Raw genomic sequence first — 19,856 nt, forward strand, 5'->3', positions numbered from 1 at the left:
CAGATACGGTATCCCTAAGATTATCGAGAGTGATAGGGGTACTCATTTCACAGGTGATGTTTTTCAAAATATGTGTAAACTGATGGGTATTAATAGTCGACTTCATACCCCCTACCGACCGCAAGCCAGTGCCAAGGTGGAGAGGATGAATGGTACTTTTAAAAACAAATTAAGTAAAATCATGGCAGAAACTGGACAAGGACGGCCAGAAGCACTACCGTTGGTCCTACATAGCATAAGGACCACTCCTAGATCCCCTCTAAATCTGTCCCCTTTTGAAATACTGTTTGGCAGACAACCTCATTTGATTATAAGCCCGCAGGAAGATTCGAAAGGTAACAACGAGGTAACTGTAAGGTATATTATATCAATGAGTAAACAGTTAAAACAGCAACAGCAGAAACTGAAATTGTTGTCCCATGATATGCCTGAAACAAAATGTGATGATGTTGAACCTGGAGAATTTGTTATGATTAGAAATTTCTTGCATTCAGGTTGTTTGACTGATCGGTGGGAAGGTCCGTATCAGGTGCTACTGACGAGTACCACCTTTGAAGGTGGCCGAGAGAGATACCTGGGTCCATTCCACTCACTGCAAGGTGGTCAACCAACCGGTGGAGAAACAAGGCTGATAACGTGGACCTGTCGATCGCAAGCTTGTTCAGGGAGCGTTAAAAGGTTGCAGTGAGATATCTGAACTAAAGAAATTTGCAGGTCCTTGCTACGGCAATAGACTGGTCTGCTGTGTTCATTTTTGTATTCTCTTCCAGAGTTTCCATCATCCTGGTTTGTTTGGGGAATCTCTGGTTTCTGTGATGGGGGACCGATAGAGGAGAAGGGACCTAATTGCAGTATTGATGGAGTGGAGTCGAGAGGAGGAGTGCCAATCTATGGAGTGTCTGACCAATCTTAGTACTGTAATTGTTAAGAGATCTGCTATTTTGGATACTCTGAGACAGTGTGAAGGTCTATCGTCTGAGGATTATTGTATGTGTGAGTTCTGTGGGTCCGTAGTCAACGAGAGATGCATCCAACAGTGTCAACCTAAATATAGCCAGTATTGGGGTGGGTATCTTTTAGAGGATTATCACACCATGGTGGGCAAAATTTTGGACCAAACCGTCTGTTGGGTGTGCTCTCACGTGCCCCAAGGACAACATAATGTAGGATTAGTGCCATTCCCATTAAATATCTCTGAAATTTTAGAATTGCAAAAAGGGAAGACACTGGATGGAAAATTTCTTAATACCAAACCACCCCATTTTAAACTCCACCAGTACCAGGCAGATAAAACACTTATATGTTTAAACATCACCAACTCCAATGAACCAGGAAGTTGGGAAGCGACTGGGAATAACTAGATGATGACCTTCTCACAAAGAGCTGTTAAGTAGAATTAGGTCAGGTGGAAGACACTTCCGGTAAAAATATACACTGAGTAACACCAAAGAAATGATTGGTAGAATATCAGAAGGGTACTGTGCTAAGGTTATACAACCAGAAACATGTATTTGCCAGATGGGAGAACCTGAGATAGGATCATTTGTGAGGGAAATGTGTTTGATGATCATGATGCATACTATTCCTTATGTTCTCCCCGATGATGTATATTTTATATGTGGAAGGAAAGCGTATAAGTGGCTCTCTCCGAGTTCCGAAGGTTTGTATTATCTGGGAAGAGGGGTCCCAGAGGTTATGTCCCTCACACATGGTGAAATGCTTGGTATTCATAAAGACACACCATCACCATATCTTCACACACAGTATGAACACAGAGACAAAAGAAATATTATACCTGGTGATGTGCATAAAGCCACTCATTTAATCAGTGAAACAACTGGCTTTCAAGTTTTGGTAGCACTGGATCTCACCTGGATCGCTCGGGGTACACTAAATTTCAGATATGTCCAAGACCTTGCTAAATTGATAGATAATATAACCGAGATGTATGATGACACATTCAGGTATACAGGTAGGGAATTGCAAGCATACAAGAAAGAACTGGTGCAACATAGACTAGTGTTAAATTATTTAACAGCTGTCACCGGAGGGTATTGCATAACTTTGGCCACCCAATTTGGAGTAAAGTGTTGCACTTACATTACAAATGATACCAGCGATCCCAAGGAGGAAATAGACCAGAAGATGGATGAAATTGTGTAGCTAAAATGGGAATTTCAAAAGAACCATAATGCTTCAGTGGCTGAAGAAGAGGAGAAGGTAGAGGAATGAGTTTCATGGTTGAACCCAGTGAAATGGTTCTCAAGTCTAGGAGAGTGGGTCCAGGAAATGATTGCGAGCATAGGTAAACTCCTGATCCTCATACTGGTTGTCATCATAGTAATTGGCTTATGTGTCAGGTGTGTTCCTACTGTGTTGAAATGTGAAAAATGTAAAGATAAGGTAAACTGGAAGAATGAAATCATGATGGTGGTCAGTAATAACAGTGTGAATACCGAGGTAAATGTAGAACTGCATTACAACCCTGAACTAGGAAGTACCATCATATAATGTATAATATTTAGACATGCATAAAATGTATTATTAATATGTTATTTTAAATAATGTAAGTCCCTATTCCCCCTCAAGACTTCCTTTATAGGATTGGTGCATCCCCACAGCTTTCCCATGATCTCCCAAGATCCACAGTGTGTGTATAGGGGTAGTTTTATGTCCCCTCCTAGAGACACATTATTGATGGATTAAGAACCACCTTGTGCCATCCCATAATAAAACATTGAATAATATGTCATAATGTAAGCCTAAATTAATTTTAAAAATCAGAGTATGATAGCATGTTGTTTGCTATCAAAGGGTGGACTGTCAAAGCCGGATAATTGGCTGAGACAGGATCAGTTTAAAATTAGATCGGGGCGGCGCCATTTTGCGAATGGCAATGAGACACCATTTAGCGACTTGCCGCCCAGCGCCATTTTAGTGAACCATGCCATTGTAAGTACATACGGCGATGCTATTATTTAGCATCGTGTGATTCCCATGCAATAGAAAGAAGTTAAAAGTCCTCACCATGCAAATACAGACAGTCACTAAAACATATAAAATGATTAACCCTGCAAAACATGTTCCATGGTGTACTCCACAAAACACATAATCTCACAACGCTAACTAGCGTCTTTTCCCAATTTCCCAATACTTACACACTGCACACTTACATAAAAGGTTCCCTAGCATTAAAGTGTAATATCCAAGATTTATGCAGTAACTATTAATGTTGTGTAATAAATGTTATTTGATATCTAATGTTTAGTACATGGTAAGCAGATCGTGTTTGGTGTTGTACTGATCCACTGTGTCTCCACAGATTTCCGGTATCATCGGTGAGAAGATCGCAAACTATGGACTATAGAGAGTTAAAACATTAAATTCTGTTAGGTCTGTAATGTTAGCATCTTAGATTAGCATGCAGCGGGAAAAAGGACACAAAGGGTTGTTAGAGGCTGTTTGTGCCCATTCGAATTGACCTATGAACTATCCTGTAACAGAAGCACCTTTAAGAAGAACCAACGGATCATGTCAAACTTGTCTATTGTATTGCCTATCCCTGTAAAAGTATATATGTGCGCTCTCTGACCCCAGTCTTGAGTCTTCTTGCTGTGCTGTTGACGGAGGTTTCTAATGCTGTATCTGGGCCCATAGTGCGTGCATGGTATACAATCTGGAATCCCGACAGCCGGCTTCCCGACTGCTTTATCCCGCCATGGGATAAATGACCGGCATCTATATCTAGACGCCGTTCATTTCCCCGACGCCGGGAGACAGGCGCCCGGCATCCCGATCGAGCGGATGCCGGCCGCGGGGGGAGGGTTAGGTTTAGGGCACCCGGGGGGGACTTAGGGTTAGGCACCCCCTGGAAGGGTTAGGGTTAGGCTAGGGGGAGGGAGGGTTAGGGTTAGGCACTTAGAGGGGGGATTAGGGTTAGACACAGGGGGGAGGTTAGGGTTAGGCACCCCTAAGGAGGGTTAGGGGGGTTAGGTTAGATTAAACAATACTTACTTTACCATGATCGGGATTTCCAGCACTGTTCGGCTTCCGCTGCTGGGCTCTGCTGTTTTGTCGGGCTGCCCCAAACTCCCGGCCATGCGGCAGCCGGCAAGTCATACCGATTCCGCTTGCGTATATAACAACTGTACCTTGGGTCTGCATGATTTATTTGTGCTAATTGTCTTTAGATAACAGCATGTAACCATCAGTTTTTATATTGAATAATAACTTTTTGTGCTTTGGAACCACATTCAAAGTCTGAAAGCATTTATTTACTTTGTGACTCATTATTCTAAATAGCGACAATTTTAAAAGGTATAGACAGGATTGCATAGAGGTTTTAATTAGGTATCCATACAGAATTTAAGCTTGGGAGACAAGGATTGTTACAACCGACCTGTGTCTGCCATCACCTAGGACAATGTTGCTGCTGTGCGAGCCATAATTGAGGTGGGAGCCAGGGTGACCATGGCCCAGTTAGAGAAGGCGATAGACATCTCATCAGGATCTATCCACTTGATAATCCATGAAAAACTTAGCCTGAGCAAGGTTTCTGCACGCTGGGTGCCCCATCAGTTTCCTCAAGAGCAGGAGGAGGCTCAGATGACTTGAAGCCACAACATGCTGACTAGGTTTGATGATTCTGTTTCTGTGACCAAGACTGTTCGTGTATCTGCAACAGAGCACCATCACTGGGGACTGGTACACCAGCCAATATCTGCGACAAGTGCTAAAAGGTATTTCCAGGTGCTGTCCAAGATCTCGCACTCTTGGTGCCCTTTTCCATCATGACAAAGTATCTGTTCACAACTCCAGGAAAGTGATGGATTTTCTGGTGAATGTTCACTTTGCTTGTAAATATAATTTTTTTTTTAAATCTGAAAACCTATTTCACACTTCCCATATGCCCAGTGCCATCTGCTCTGAGATAAAGGGAAATCGGAAAGACCACTGCATCCTCTGCACACCACTCTCACACACCATGCACTCCCTCAATGATAGTCTGAGATATATTTTCATTTTCCATTCAACTGCATGCTGTCGTTCCCGACATTCTCCCACCAGAAGTGCAACACATCGGATGAGAAGATGTGAAGAAAGATGCATGTGAACACACATTAGATAATATGGACAACATGCAATTCCAATCATACCTCTAAATGACAAATCTTCCAATACATTCCCAGTGTACACCCAGCCCTACTTTAAACAAATTGTCCCTATCTAAGTTTATCTAATCTACTCCCCTCTGAAGTAGTTCAAATCTTAACACTTTATAACAGTTTTTAAGGGAAATTATACTAGGGGCCATGTTTTAGTGACCTATAAATTCAAAAGAAGTATAATTTAAATGTACACAGACAAAATAGAATTATTTGCTTAAAATGCTGAAGCAATAGAATAAAATTCATTGTTCATTAGAAATTAGTATGTAATGTCCAGAAAGTTCTTTTGAAATCAAGTCCAGATGGATAAAAAAATCCAGGAAAAGGGAGAGAGAGAGACCCCAATGATCTACAACTCCCACTTGTCCTCTTCCTACCGACTATGGTGGAGATAAAAAAAAACCTCTATGTAAATGATATCTAAGTAAAAACCTCCTAGAGAGATCCATAGTGGAAAAAGTATCCCCTCTCCCAAAGGATATTCTATAAAAATGAATTATCTGATCATAGTTGGGCCAATAAAAAATTAGAATCTTGTCCTAGGTCAGTGTTGGCTAACCTTGACACTCCAGCTGTTATGGAACTACATAACCCAGCATGCACTGCTACAGTTTTGCTATTAGGGCATGCTAAAACTGTGGCAGGGCATGCTGGGATATATAGTTCCACAACAGCTGGAGTGTCAAGGTTAGCCAACACTGTCCTAGGTGGTCTGTATCTACATGTAGATAGTTCATAACAGAGATAGTTCATAACTGTACATTGCCACCTTCCTTAATAGTTTGATATTTCCTGTCTTCTTTCCTTATATGCTCTTCTTCTTTGTTTAGTTTTACAGTGTCTTTGAGTTCTTAAAACATTCTTTTTATCCTTCTTTAGACAACTAGTAGCACAATATACAGGATTAATACCAGCAAAATAAGAACTATTATGGGATGTATAAGGCGATTGAAAAATGATGTTGTTTTTGAACTATATACAAAAAGACTTTCCTGCCAAAATACTTTGACATCTACCTGCATGTAGAATCTTTGTATTTTTTACGGCATCATGTTCTAGCTTTATAGTTGCTTGGTTCTCTGTCTCTTTGAGTTTCTTCAAGATGTCATCTTTCCCAAAGTCATGCAGCCTGTTTTTACGTTCAGTACCAAAATCAAACGGGATCATCTGCAGTCTCACTGGAGTATCTGGGCAAATGTCTAATCGTTTCTCGGGGGTCACTGGTGTTCTTCCTCTCTCGTCTGTTACATCGATACCTAGAATGGGATTAAGGGTACAATACATTTCCTCTTTGGGTGCAGTTAGTAGCATAAACAGTATACAAGATATTCTGAAGTTGATACCAACACCAGTAACCTTGGCCCAGAAATGTTAGGTTAGATGATTTTTTGGGAATTGCATCCATCAAGCAGGATACTTCAGTATTCCAGCACTGATGTCTGAGAATTCTGTCATGATCTCCTTGACACAATACTGCCCCTTTGCATCTCCAACAACCATCTGTATCAAGTAGATACGAATGTGACCCTTCGCGTGTTAACATATCAGATTGAAATCTGGGATGAAGTATTGTACCTTCAGACATAAGAATACCTAAATTGACTTCAGTATACCCTTTCCTCTCTCTACCATAAACAGGAGCTAGAGATGAAGCAGTGCAAGTTAGATCCAGGCACCCATGCCACTTTGTGAGCCACCAATTTGTAAGGTTCAATGCAAAGGTGGGGGCAAATTGTTTTATCCTCTGTCTAAGGTTGAATGGATAGTGACTATCATGCAGAGATGATACTACGGGGTCTATTTACTAAGCAGTGTTAGGAGACAGAGTGAAAAGTGATAAGAAAGTGATAAGGTTCCAGCCAATTAGCTCCCAACTGTCATCTCACAGGCTGTGTTTGAAAAAGGACAGTTGGGAGCTGATTGGCTGGCACCTTATCACTTTTCACTCTGTCTCCTAACACTGCTTAGTAAATAGACCCCTATGTGTTTTAGATTTCCAGAGAGTTTGTTCTGAACCTGGTTGCATGCCAGAGCCAGCAGAGTTATGTCCTGTTCTTCAATTAGACCCATTACTAACCTCCAGGTGCCAGGTTCCCAAGTTTACATCTTAGAACTTCTAAATACATAGTATTTAGTGTCCCTAATCCCATTGCCCCTTCTCTCAAGGCTGTAGCAATAAGGTCTCTTTTCCACCTATTTTTCTTAAGTTTAAAATTGTCTATTCTTGTTACCGGTCCTGATTCCACCCATCCCTTTAACATGTCTACCTGATTTCTCACAATCTTTTCACATCTGTGATCCCTGTTATCTACTTAAAAGTCCTCTACTGAGATTCTCCAAGTGTACAGTACGAATTTCATGTCAGTTATCACATTCCAGGGAGAAGAGAGTTTTGGCACTATCACATCTGCCTCCATATGGGTGGGGATTTTACATGCATCCAAGTGTAGCTTAACTGGTTAGAGTCCTTTAGTTTCATAGGGGATTCTTACTATGGTAACACCTATTTGTCCTTTCCCTTCAAACTGATACCACTGGTCACTATCCCCTAATGGTAAGGAGACATATTTGCTAGATTTTGACCTGGAGAGATAAACCCACTGAGAAAAAGTCCAACACCCTTCATCTATGGCTTTACAGAATGGCCACTTGAAAGGTCCATCTATGTTGATATCAAAGACTTGGGTCTTCCAATCAAAGGACACATCTGTTTTGGTACTCCTCAGTCATAGGAGTGTCATCCATCCACACATCAATTACTGGAGTATCTATACCATTACAAACTATATACCACCTCCATGGGTTCACATCAGACATAACCATTTATAATAGATGTGGTTGTGTGTCTATTTAATAGAAAACATCAAGTACATGACCAAAATTCTATACCTTTTTCTTGTCCCCAAATTCCAGACCCAAATCGCACTTTAACATTAAACTGCTACTACTAATAATAACCAAAACACTATGCATACCCTTATACACTGCATCTGACTTATATACACATGGTTTCCATATAACCACTATCATAACACATCTTTTACTTTGCCATGTATGAATTTGGACAGGTTCAATATATGCTGACAATATATTATCCCATAATAACTGTGAGACACACATTTACTGAAGTATTTTCCTTTATTAATTTGATTGTATGTAACTGATCTGGTATGCATATTCTAAATGTCACCGTAAGTTATATCTTACTATAAATATGCACCACAAAAACCAAACAATAATGATTGGGAGGAATTGAAGAACCCATCATCACAGGAAAACTCCAGCCTGGACCCCAATGAATAATCAAGGAGGAGCTAGATCATGCATTTTAAATAGAGGACTCCTTGCAAGCTACAGATCAACACAGACCTGATGAAGCCCGCACAATTTTCAGCAGATGAAACGCGTTGGCACGCCCCCACCCCTTGCCACACAGACCCCAGAGGTAACAACATCGATGGTGAGATAGCGTGCACACTCACTGTCAGATCGCTCACAGTGGCGGCTGCCACATTTCATCTGAGGCAGCAGCCACAGCGCCAACAGGAGACCGGAACACAGACAAGGACTGGGAGGCTTCATATGAACAACTGCACACTGCTGTGCCAAACCCACAACAAAGGAACAAACAGTACAGCAGGACGAGGTAGGAGGTGCATGCACCAAATGACTAGACACAGATACCTACAACATTGTAGCTAACACAGCAACCACTACCAGCTGCAACTGTAACTCTGTCAAAGATATTAACTAAGACTTTACAATCATTTACCATGAGAATCCTTTGAACTATCTCACCAATAAGGTTGACTTTTAATTCCAATTGTTTTTACTGTCACTGTTATTATGTATATCATCACTGTGTATCAGACATGATTCTGTGCAATATGCATAGGTAGCTCAATGCTAAAACTGCCATTTTTTTCATATAAGTATATACTATCAGCCATATTTTTACCTTATTTAATATCATTCAAATTGTATTGTTATCATTAATTGTACATTTTATGTTATAGTCTTATCAGCTAAATTATTCAATAAACAACTCAAGTTATTACCACTATTTATCCAAACATTCATTATATGTTGTGCTATTAAATAGACACACAACCACATCTATTATATATACTTCTGGTTACATTGGGGTAATCACCAGTGTCTATAGCTGCAACATCACTCCAATTAACCCTTCCACCTCATTTGAGTAGCGCACAAACACCACTAAAACATCCACAGACATAACCATTTGTCTATCTGATTCCCAATGGGCATAGGTGATGAAATAGTACCCAGTAACCTTTGGTACACATTTATCTCTCATGATAGTTATCATAAAAGATCGTATGGATGGTGACTCCTCTATCTGAGTTTACCTCTGATATTTGGCATCTGTTCTGACTTTCAAAACGGCTGCTCTGTACAAACTTTCCACATTTACTGGTCCATCATTATCATTCCATACAGCTTGTCCTGTGCTGCTACAATTTAATTTCAGCATCATGACACTAGTTTGTAATATTCTGTTGGAATGTGACCTTGTGCATATTGGGATTCCTTGTGATTACCAATTGTGAATCTCGTAACATACAATAGGCTTTCATGGTGCCTATAATTGGAATGGGCCTATCGAAATATGTTCTAACATGTAGACTATCCAGAATATCAGATTGTATAATGGTGGCTTTAGGAATGTACCACCCATTATATTCTTCCCCCGTGGGATCTTCTGGATCTAGTACTCCTTCCCTTGTACACAGTACCCCTGTGACATTATCAGTTGTTTTCTTAAGGATGTAACCGAGGGTTCTTTGATACCCATCTGATGGAAGTAGTGGGCATTAAATCACTGTCCCTAAAATTATTATATTCTTTAAGGCATAGTGTATGTAGATCATATTGTATAGCAGACACATTCTCTACTGGTGTATAGTGTTTGACTTTACCATCAGCAAAATCATCTCTCCAAAACCCATGCAAATACCATTGACCTGGTACAAAGGTGTAATTAGATAGGGCTCCTGTATTTCACCATCCTTACATTCAACTGTTAAGAGACCCTCTTAGTCAATAAGATCAGATTCGGGCTTTTTGCTATTCTATTAGGTGCGTGTTTTGTTTTAAAAGACGCGCCAGGAGGTTTTTTTTGCGCACCTCCTGAGCAAGCGTGATTTTTCCTAAAATTGATGATTTCAGGAGAAATCACCGGGACTTGCTCTGACACCCCCACGGCACCCCCCCTGAGGACTATCTAAGCAATTGGAAGTATCCAATTGGCTTAATTAGTCCTTAATTACTTACCTTCGGCAGCACTGTCTTCTGCATCTCCTTCTTCATCCAGCATCGGGAGCCGGCTCTTCTGCAGCAGGGGTGAGTTTGTGAGTGTGTGTGGTGTTTGTAAGTGTGTATCAGTGTGTGTATGAGTGTTGTGTGTGTGTGTACCTGTGTGCTCCACCCAGTGTCACTATGGCCCCCTATAATGGCCTCTGGGAAAACTACATCTCCCAGCAGCCCTTGCTCCTCCTACCAGCCCCTGGGACTCCCAGCAGCCCCTCCCCAGTAAGAAGAGAGAGGGGAGGCCATCGGGAGCCGCGGAGACTACTGGAGACCCCCGGTATGGTAAGTGGTGGGGTTTTTTTCAGCCAAAAATGTGTCCCTCGGGGTTTTCACAACTGAAAACCCCGTGACCAGTATTTTGGAAATTGAATACTGCGAGTATCGGGAGCGCACATACCCACTGTATTTCTAAATTGGACGCAAGGGGCATGAGATTTTTGACTCGCTAGACCTCGCGCCCAATTGAATATGCCCCATACTCTACCAGATTTAGGATGCATGGGTGATTTTTGCCTGGTCAATATGGACCCACAATACCTTGTGCCTCCTCTGAGAGTTTTTCTTGCTAGTTACAGGCCTCTGTACCTTAACATGGTCTCACTCATTGTCTCAAGTATCTGGTATGGTCCTTCCCAGTTTCCATCCAAAGGACCTGTCTTATGGAAAACCTTGACCATTACTAAATCTCCTACAAGTAGCATAGGCATCTCACCCTGTAGATAGGGTTTGTGTAATCATATTGCTGCATATGGCAGCAGTCCCTTCAGGTTATCTTGTACCTGTTGTAGGAACGCATCTCTGGCAATTGCATCCTTTATGGGGGTTGATAGCTGTGGCTCATTGGGGCCAAAAAAGAGGCATTTTGCGACCTGTCATGAGCTCAAACAGAGTAATCCCTGTTGTGGATGCTTCCGTTGCTCTAATACTCATTAGGAATGCTAGTAAAGCTGTTACCCAAGAAGAGCCCTTCTGTAACAATGCCTTGGCTAATCGGGTTTTGATGGTCCGATTCATGCGCTCTACCCCTGCAGATTGAGGATGATACAGAACATGAAACCATTGCTTTATGTCCAATAGTTCACAAAGTGCCTTCATGACCTTGACAGTAAAATGGGTTCCACTATCAGATTCTATGATCCTAGGAATCCCCCAGCGTGACAAAATTTGTTCCCATAAGACCCGGGCTGTATAGGTAGCTGAGTAATTTACTGTTGGAATGGCTTCTACCCACTTTGAGAACAGATCCACAACTACCAAGGCATAGCAAAAATCGCAACTGCCTGCTGATAGTTGTCCTATAAAATCAATTTGTAAAGCTGCCCATGGTCCCTCTGCTGGTGACACATGCTGTAATGCTGGCTTCAGAGCAGTTGCCCTAGGATTGATTTGGGCACACACAAGACATTGTTAAGCAACACACGCTACTGTTTTGGACATTCCTGGCCAGTATAATTTACTCTTTAACAGAGACAAAAGTTTATCCCGGCCAGGGGGCCCCAGAAGCTGATGACTTAGTTGAGTAAGCTCTACTTGGAGATGTGAAGGAAGTCGAGTCGCTCTAAACTTTCTCCAGATGATTGACACAGTATACATTGTCTGATAGACCAGGGATCCTGTGGAGAAATTCTGTGAGTCATAAGAACAGGATCTTTAGTCTGTTCCTCTTCAAATGAGACTGGTCCTTCTCTAAGGACTTTTATTTGTCTGCTACTTGGAAGGAAGGCAAACTTTCAGCATCTGGATCATGAAAGATCCAAGACATTGCTGCCATTTTTGCCACTTCATCTGCTGCATTGTTACCCAAGGTCAGGGGATCATTCTCTTTCTGGTGGGCAGGCACTTTGATGATTGCATCCTCATCAGGGTGTAATCTACCCCATTTCTATAGCTCCTTTAAAACTGATGTGTGCCAGTGGTTTGTTTCTGGCTGTCCACGATTCCATGTTTTTGCCAGGTCTCTAAGTGTGATATTAGAGATCGCACTACATATGAGCTGTCACTATATATAGTACATCTCCCTGGGGACTGGAGAAAAAGTGCTTCTTTTACAGCCTCTAGCTCAGCATGTTGTGCTGACATGTGACCGGGAAGTTTAACCAAACTCTGGGTTCCCGCAGTCTCATCCAAGACTGCATACCCTGTTGCATATATTCCATCTACTAGAAAGTGAGACATATCCGTCATCAGGGTGCACTACCTGTCTGAAGTAAGGTGTTGTGAGGGAATGTGGCATTAGGCCACAATCATGCTCCGTGCCAGTTATATTTAACATCTGAGACAGAACTTACTTAGCCTTGTGACATATTTTGATATTCCGTCCACTAAGGTCCATTATCCGTCTCCCAAGCCTCTGCTGAGAGACTCCAAGAAGTGTATCCCAAAGTAGGAGAGTTAATGGAGAGTGGGGTGTCTGCACAGTAAGTGGCCTAAATCCTACAATATGCTCTGTCACTTTGACAGCATAATGTATGGCAGTCAGCTGTTTTGCACATTCATCAAAACCCCTTTCTACTGGTGAAAGAAGTTTTGAGAAGTATCCTAGTGGTCTGATTATTGTACCCACCTCTTGTAGGAGGACTGTGGATATGGATTCTGATCCAGCTTATGCTTGGATCGCCAATTTCCCATCCGGATGGGGAGTGACTAGTACTGGGGCAGAAGAGAGGTCTCTTTAGTGTTGTAAAGGCCTTCTCCTGTGCATCTGCCCAACCTTTCAGTGAGGGTTTGTCACAGGTTTTGCTTTAGTAGCAAAGTCCTCTATGAATTCCCTCATGAAATTTGTAACCCCAAGGAACATAAGCAAGTCCTGTAGGGTGCCAGACTTCAGTAGTTTGACCATTGCTTCCATGTGGGCAGCCATGATAACCCCTAAAAATGTAACCTCTGACCTAGCCAGGTTTGCCTTGTGTGGACTCAGCTTGAGTCCTGCACGTGACGGGAGTTCGAACATTTCCTGTAAGAAGGTTAAGTGCTCCTCCATGGTCTCAGTATGAAGGAGTAGGTCATCAACATACTGCAACAAGCATTCTGGGTGTGAGAAAACAATTAGCACTGCCACCAATGCCTGGTGGAAATAAGTTGGGCTACTATGTAATCCTTGTGGTGGAACGCAGAACATGTATTGCGTATCATGTACAATGAACGAAAACTTGTACCTGCAACTTTCTGTCATGGCTATGGAGAAAAATCCATTAGCCACATCAACGGTTGGGAACACTTGGCTTTTGACATTTATCTTCGCCATTATATCTCTATCTGGGGTTTCTGCAACTACCTGCACTGACATGGGAGTATATTTGTTCATATCCCTGAGATCAATTGTGAGTCTCCAAGTGTTCGCCTCTTTCTTCTTAACAGGCCATAAGGGATTGTTGCACTTTGAATTTTCCTTTATGACCACCCCCCTAGTCAGTTACTGCTTTCACCACAGATTCCATGGCTTGAGGAGGGAAATTATATTGAGGTGGCGGGTATGGCCCTTGTATGCCCACCTAAACATCAACCTTCCATAGTCATTTTTCGATTGCGCCCATAGCTCTGGATACTTGTACACAATAGGTTCAAGGTCTGTGTTGTGGGAGACCTCTGGCCATTTATGCACAAGTCCATTCCTGTCCTTTGCATATATGAGTGGAATCAAATCATACTGCTGTATTACACAGATTCTTGTTTTTCTAGGACCTTTCCATAGCATACAATTTGCTAGATCCAATATCCATCCCTGTTGGGTCATCAGATCAGTTCCAATAATGTCATTGGATCCTGGATAATACCACATGGGGATTTTTAAAGAGAAATCATTGATTTCTACAATGACTGTATCAATCATGTGGGCTGTCACTCCACTTGTTTGTGATCAAATCTGTTCGCAACACACTGAGGGCTATCTGGATCCAAATCATGCTCCACATTGGTGATGGAAATTTCTACTCCACTGTCAAGCATGATTTCTACCCAATTATTTTATCTGTGATGTGGGGTCTCCCAGAAGAAACTAAAATAATGCTGCATAGCGGAATTAGATCCTTTAGGACCCCTGACCTTCAGTCTTTTTGCACCAGGTTTGCCATAGGGGCCTGTGTGGCACAGACTGAAATCTGTTTACCTTGTGATATCACCTGTGCAGCAGACTGTTTATCTGCTTGTACATTTACAGTTGCCACAGATTTCATGTGCGAATCATGCCTGGTGGAATATGGGGTCTATGGTCAATAGTTACTGTTCTATAATAGCTTTAAACCGACTGCATAAAGCTAAAGGCTCATGGTATATTGTAGGTTTGAAACTATCCAGGATGTTGGGAGTTATCTCCCTATGTCCTGTTGTCAGTAACATCAAAGCAGCTATCCTTTCCTTTTTGTCATGGTAGTGACCATTACTGGGGGCCTGAGTCAGACCCGCTCGCAAGTGCACAGCACTCGCAAGCAGGTCGATGTTTGCCCCCTGTGCATGCACCACGTCCGGTGTGCGCATGCGCGAACCCCAGTGAGCAACTGAAGTTCAGTCGCTCCGGGGCTCACGACAAGATGGGGCGGCTGTCGATGTTGATTGACAGCTCGCCCTGGTTTGTAGGCGGGTAGGGGGGGTAGTTGAGCAAATGCAGGCGTTCCCAAAGGAATGCCTGGCATTTGTGGGTGGCCCTACTGACATCACTAGTGATGCAGTAGTGGACTTCCTGCTCTATTAGAGCAGGAAGTCCAATCAGGCTTGCGAGAGCTGAGACCCTGCCACAGGGTTTCCTCGCAAGCCTAATGGTTGCGATAATCGCGACCATCTCCAGGCCACTCGTAAAAGCTGTGGGTGGTCACCCACAGCTTAGTGAGTGGCCTAAAGGAAAAAAAAGAAAAAAAATCCCTGCTCTGATTCAGAGCGGGCGCTCTCCAGCAGCGAGCACCTCAGAATCAGGCCCTGAGTCCCCAGTTGTCTCATACCTTTGACTGAGATGATTTGGTAACCACAACTTGAACAGATCCATGCGATCTTCTGGGGCCACACTAAGTTAAGTGCAATAATATCGCATGAGGTGAAAGGGTCTAAACCGCTATCATATTGAGGAAATTCTTTTTTGAGTTCCAAAAGGATCTTTGATCTTTTTATATCATTACCTGTAAAAGGTTGATTCAAAGGGTTCAAATCCTTTCTACCACTGGTACTCGGCACTAAGACAGGAGTGGAATCTATTACATCCCACCCACTCTTGCAGTCTTGTGACCGTTTACCAACAGTATTTCCCACCGGTGTTTGGGTGTAGTCCATTGTGTGTATCACTGGGTAAGTTACAGGAGATCTTACAGCCTGATGACTAATTGGTGGTGCAGTGAAATCCAAGCTACAAAAATCCACTTGATGTCCAGCTGTATTACCACTGTCCCTATTAAAAACACAAATTTGTTTTGTGGGTATTAACTCTATAGAGTCCACCCAAGGATTATTTTTAGATAGCTCTTTTATGGAATTTGAGAGTTCCTTTATTAAACCCTGCATATTCATGATCATTTGGGCTCTACTTTCTAAATCCTGTTGTAATTGTGCCATATGATCTTCAGTAGTATTATGCTCAGCACATAACTCAGCGAGCTCTTTATCTTTTTCTATGCAGTTTTTACAGCTATCTTCCTGATTTATTACATCAACTTCCTTAGTGAGCATACTTCTAGCTATCATTTCTGCATGCTCCGGTCTCCAAATTGTGTCCCCATAAACCTGGACTAATGTTGCCAACACATGGAACCTTTTATGGGTTTTATTAAGCACTCTTTGCTTATTAATAAAGCTTTTATCATAACTGAACACCTGATCTAGTTGTGCCAATACATTTTCTGCAGATGTATAACTAGTTGGTATGACAGGATTAAACATACTACCTTCTGCAAGTTTAGTGATGTTACTGAAATTCATACTTACCTGTTTGTTGATCTCAATAATTGGATTAGCGATCTGTGTAAATACTTCCTTGTTTGTTGTGAGGAAATTAAGTCAATAAATTTGTCTTGTAGACCTGAATTCACCCAGCCAAAATAGCGACTAATGGCTTTACCGGGGTGTCCAGTGAGCACTCAGAATTCCAAAGCATCACCGAAGCACATACCCACCTGACAACTCTCAAAGACAAATTTCTGATAGAGGGTCGGTGTGTTATTACCCTTAGATACAAAACAACTGAATATTGTGTTCTACTTGAGATAGACACATAGCTCCATTTAAAAATAAAATATTGCATTTCCCAAAAAATTCTCAGGTTAATAGACAATAAAAACCTACTACTGTACAACATTCAATCCCTAGTCCACCTAGACAAACAAATGTTAGAACATTAACCATAGGTAGATTGTGGATTATCTCCTCAAGGGAGAAAAGGAACAATCATTAATGGCATTTCTTTCATAATTATGAGAAAATAAAAAAGTATAGAAATAGATTCACTGCAATTAGTTATGGTTCCTCTTTACCATTGAGGATTACAATTAAAGCAGTTTGCCTGACTTGCCATTTTTCGCCAATATTACATGCCCCAAATATGACATGGAGACAATGCAAATCAGGCCAGACTGCAGCAGGAACTCAGAAGGATCCCCAAAACAATTTTTATATATATCTTTAGACACCAACCAGAGGATAACAAGCATGTGATGAAGACAGGATGCATTCAGTAATTCACTAGGTAAAAACTGAGCCTTCCAGGAGAGATGAGCCAGTATAAAACCAAAAAATAACCCCCTCCTATTTCCTCCTAATAGACCAACATGGAACAGACATCAAAAACCAAGTGCAGCCACCCTGCGTATGTGTATGAACAGCCTTCATCTGCAGATATAGCAGTCGATCTGCAGATCTCTTTTAGGTGTATACCCAGCTTGACATACTCATGAGTATGTTTTAAATGCAACCTTAGGGGAGAATTCTTTTTCCCCTGACCTATACATTACAAGTTTTTCCAGGGAGTGTAATATGCATTTTAAACATATTAGGGTAGTATATTAATGCTTACATTATGTTAGTCATCTGCCATATGGCCACGGGTACCGCTGGCATGCTGCGACCCCCTCTCCACGGCCACCGCTGCAAGTATACAGGCGGTTGGCTGACTGCCCATACACAGCACAATAGACAGATATATCTGCCATTGGCTGTGCAGCACAACGAATGCAATATGTCTGTGAACTACATTATTCACAGACATATCCCTGGTACACACTGGCTGACGGGCACACGATATATTCGCCCTTCAATTGATTGGCCAATATATTGGTCAGTGTGTACCCAGCATGAGAATGCCTATCACCCCCAAGGAAATGCTAAAGCTGAGTATCTTTATAAAGCAAACAATCCTGCTATATTGTTTTTATAATGCTACATTCTTCATGGGTTTCCTAACTCAAGCACATGGAGAATATACCACAAAACACAAACAGCTTGAAATGGGAACTGAACCCCAGATCTAGCTCTCCCAGACAAGTTTTTATATTATGCCACTGATAATTCAAAACATGCCTGATACAGGCACTTGCCTTCTTCCTCATTTGTTACAGATTTATACTTGGAGAAGCAGATGCTAGCAGAGATTTTTAACCTCAATACTTACCTGATCAGGAAAAGAACCTTCAGATATGCTATTTATGAGCGTCTATCCGGTATGTATATATTAACTTTATTATATCCCAAGGTGACAATACTACACTCTTAGGTGCTTGCTCTCTCCCCACTCCTTACAGATTCTCTCGCCATTTACCAGTCGGCATATTGATGAGCTGAGCATCCACCCACGAATGAAAGTGAGGAGTGTGACTGAATCGGACGTATATGTAGAGGAAGTGACTATTTTGCAAGTTTACTTGTGGAGTGACTACAGTCACCACTTTACCACTTAGGAGTGGCACCTATACGCATACAAGTTATATATAATTTATTTATTATTTATTAACAGTTTCTTATATAGCGCAACAAATTCCGTCGCCCTTTACAATTTGAATTAACATTATACTGGGTTGTAAAAGACATATATACATACATAAAGACATACATAAGGGTAAGAGGGCCCTGCTTGCAAGCTTACAATCTATAGGGAAATAGGTGTTGATACACAAGGATAGGTGCTACATATTGCAAATTGGTCCAGCCCGATTGCAGATGTTCTTGGTGGGCTGTATAATCCAATCACACTGGAAAGTTGGCCTAGGGATAGGAGGATGTTAAATTGAAGAAAGAGAAGATGTGATATGTGTTTACTATAAGAAGAGAGTTAGATAGGGAGCTATAAAAGGTGGGCGGTCCTGGAATCTGATAAGCTTGTCTGAAGAGGTGAGTTTTCAGAGAACGCTTGAATGTTTGGAAACTAGTGGAAAGTCTTATTGTGCATGGGAGGGCATTCCACAGGGTGGGTGTAGCCCGAAAAAAGTCCTCTAACAGTGCATGGGAACAAGTAATGTGCGGGGATGAGAGACGCAGAAATTTGGTTAATAGCTTTATGTGTGAGTGTAAGTATTTTAAATTGAATACGGTATGAGACCGGCAGCCAATGGAGGGACTAACAGAGTGGATCAGCAGACACTGAATGTTTGGTAAGAAAGATCAACCTCGCAGCTGCATTCAAAATGGATTGTAGTCGGGAGAGCCTGTTTTTGGGAAGACCAATAAGGAGACTATTGCAATAGTCAATGCGGGAAATTATGAGTGCGTGTATTAGAGTTTTTGCAGTGTCTTGCGTAAGATATGGTCATATTTTGGCTATGTTTTTTAGATGTATGTAACAGGATTTAGAAACAGATTGAATGTGGGGAACAAAAGACAGTTCAGAGTCAAGGATGACACTTAGGCAGCGAGCTTGTGATGTGGGGTTGATTGTCGAGTTGTCAACAGTAATAGAGATATCAGGTTGGTAACTACTATTGGCCGGTGGAAATATAATTAATTCTGTTTGAGATGACATCCAAGATGAAATGGCAGAGAGACATTCAGTGACACGGACCAGCACAGATGGTGACAAATCTGGGGAGGATAGGTAGATTTGAGTATCATCCACATACAGATGATATTGAAAACCAAAAGAGCTGATTAGCTTGCCAAGAGAGGTGGTATATATTGAGAAAAGTAAAAGGACCTAATACTGAACCTTGTGGTACTCCAACTGATAGAGGTAACAAAGTGGAGGAAGAATCAGAAAAGCGAACAGTGAAAGAGCGATTAGATAGGTAGGATGAGAACCAAGAAAGGGCTGTGTCTTGAAGACCTAGGGATTGTAGTGTTTGTATGAGAAGAGAGTGGTCAACAGTGTCAAAGGCAGCAGAGAGATCTAGAAGAATTAGAAGTGAATAATGGCTTTTAGCCTTGGCAGTGACCAGATCATTTACTACCTTA

Source organism: Taudactylus pleione, unplaced genomic scaffold (genome assembly GCF_031769625.1).
Source record: "Taudactylus pleione unplaced genomic scaffold, aTauple2 ptg000529l, whole genome shotgun sequence".
Classification (NCBI taxonomy): domain Eukaryota; kingdom Metazoa; phylum Chordata; class Amphibia; order Anura; family Myobatrachidae; genus Taudactylus; species Taudactylus pleione.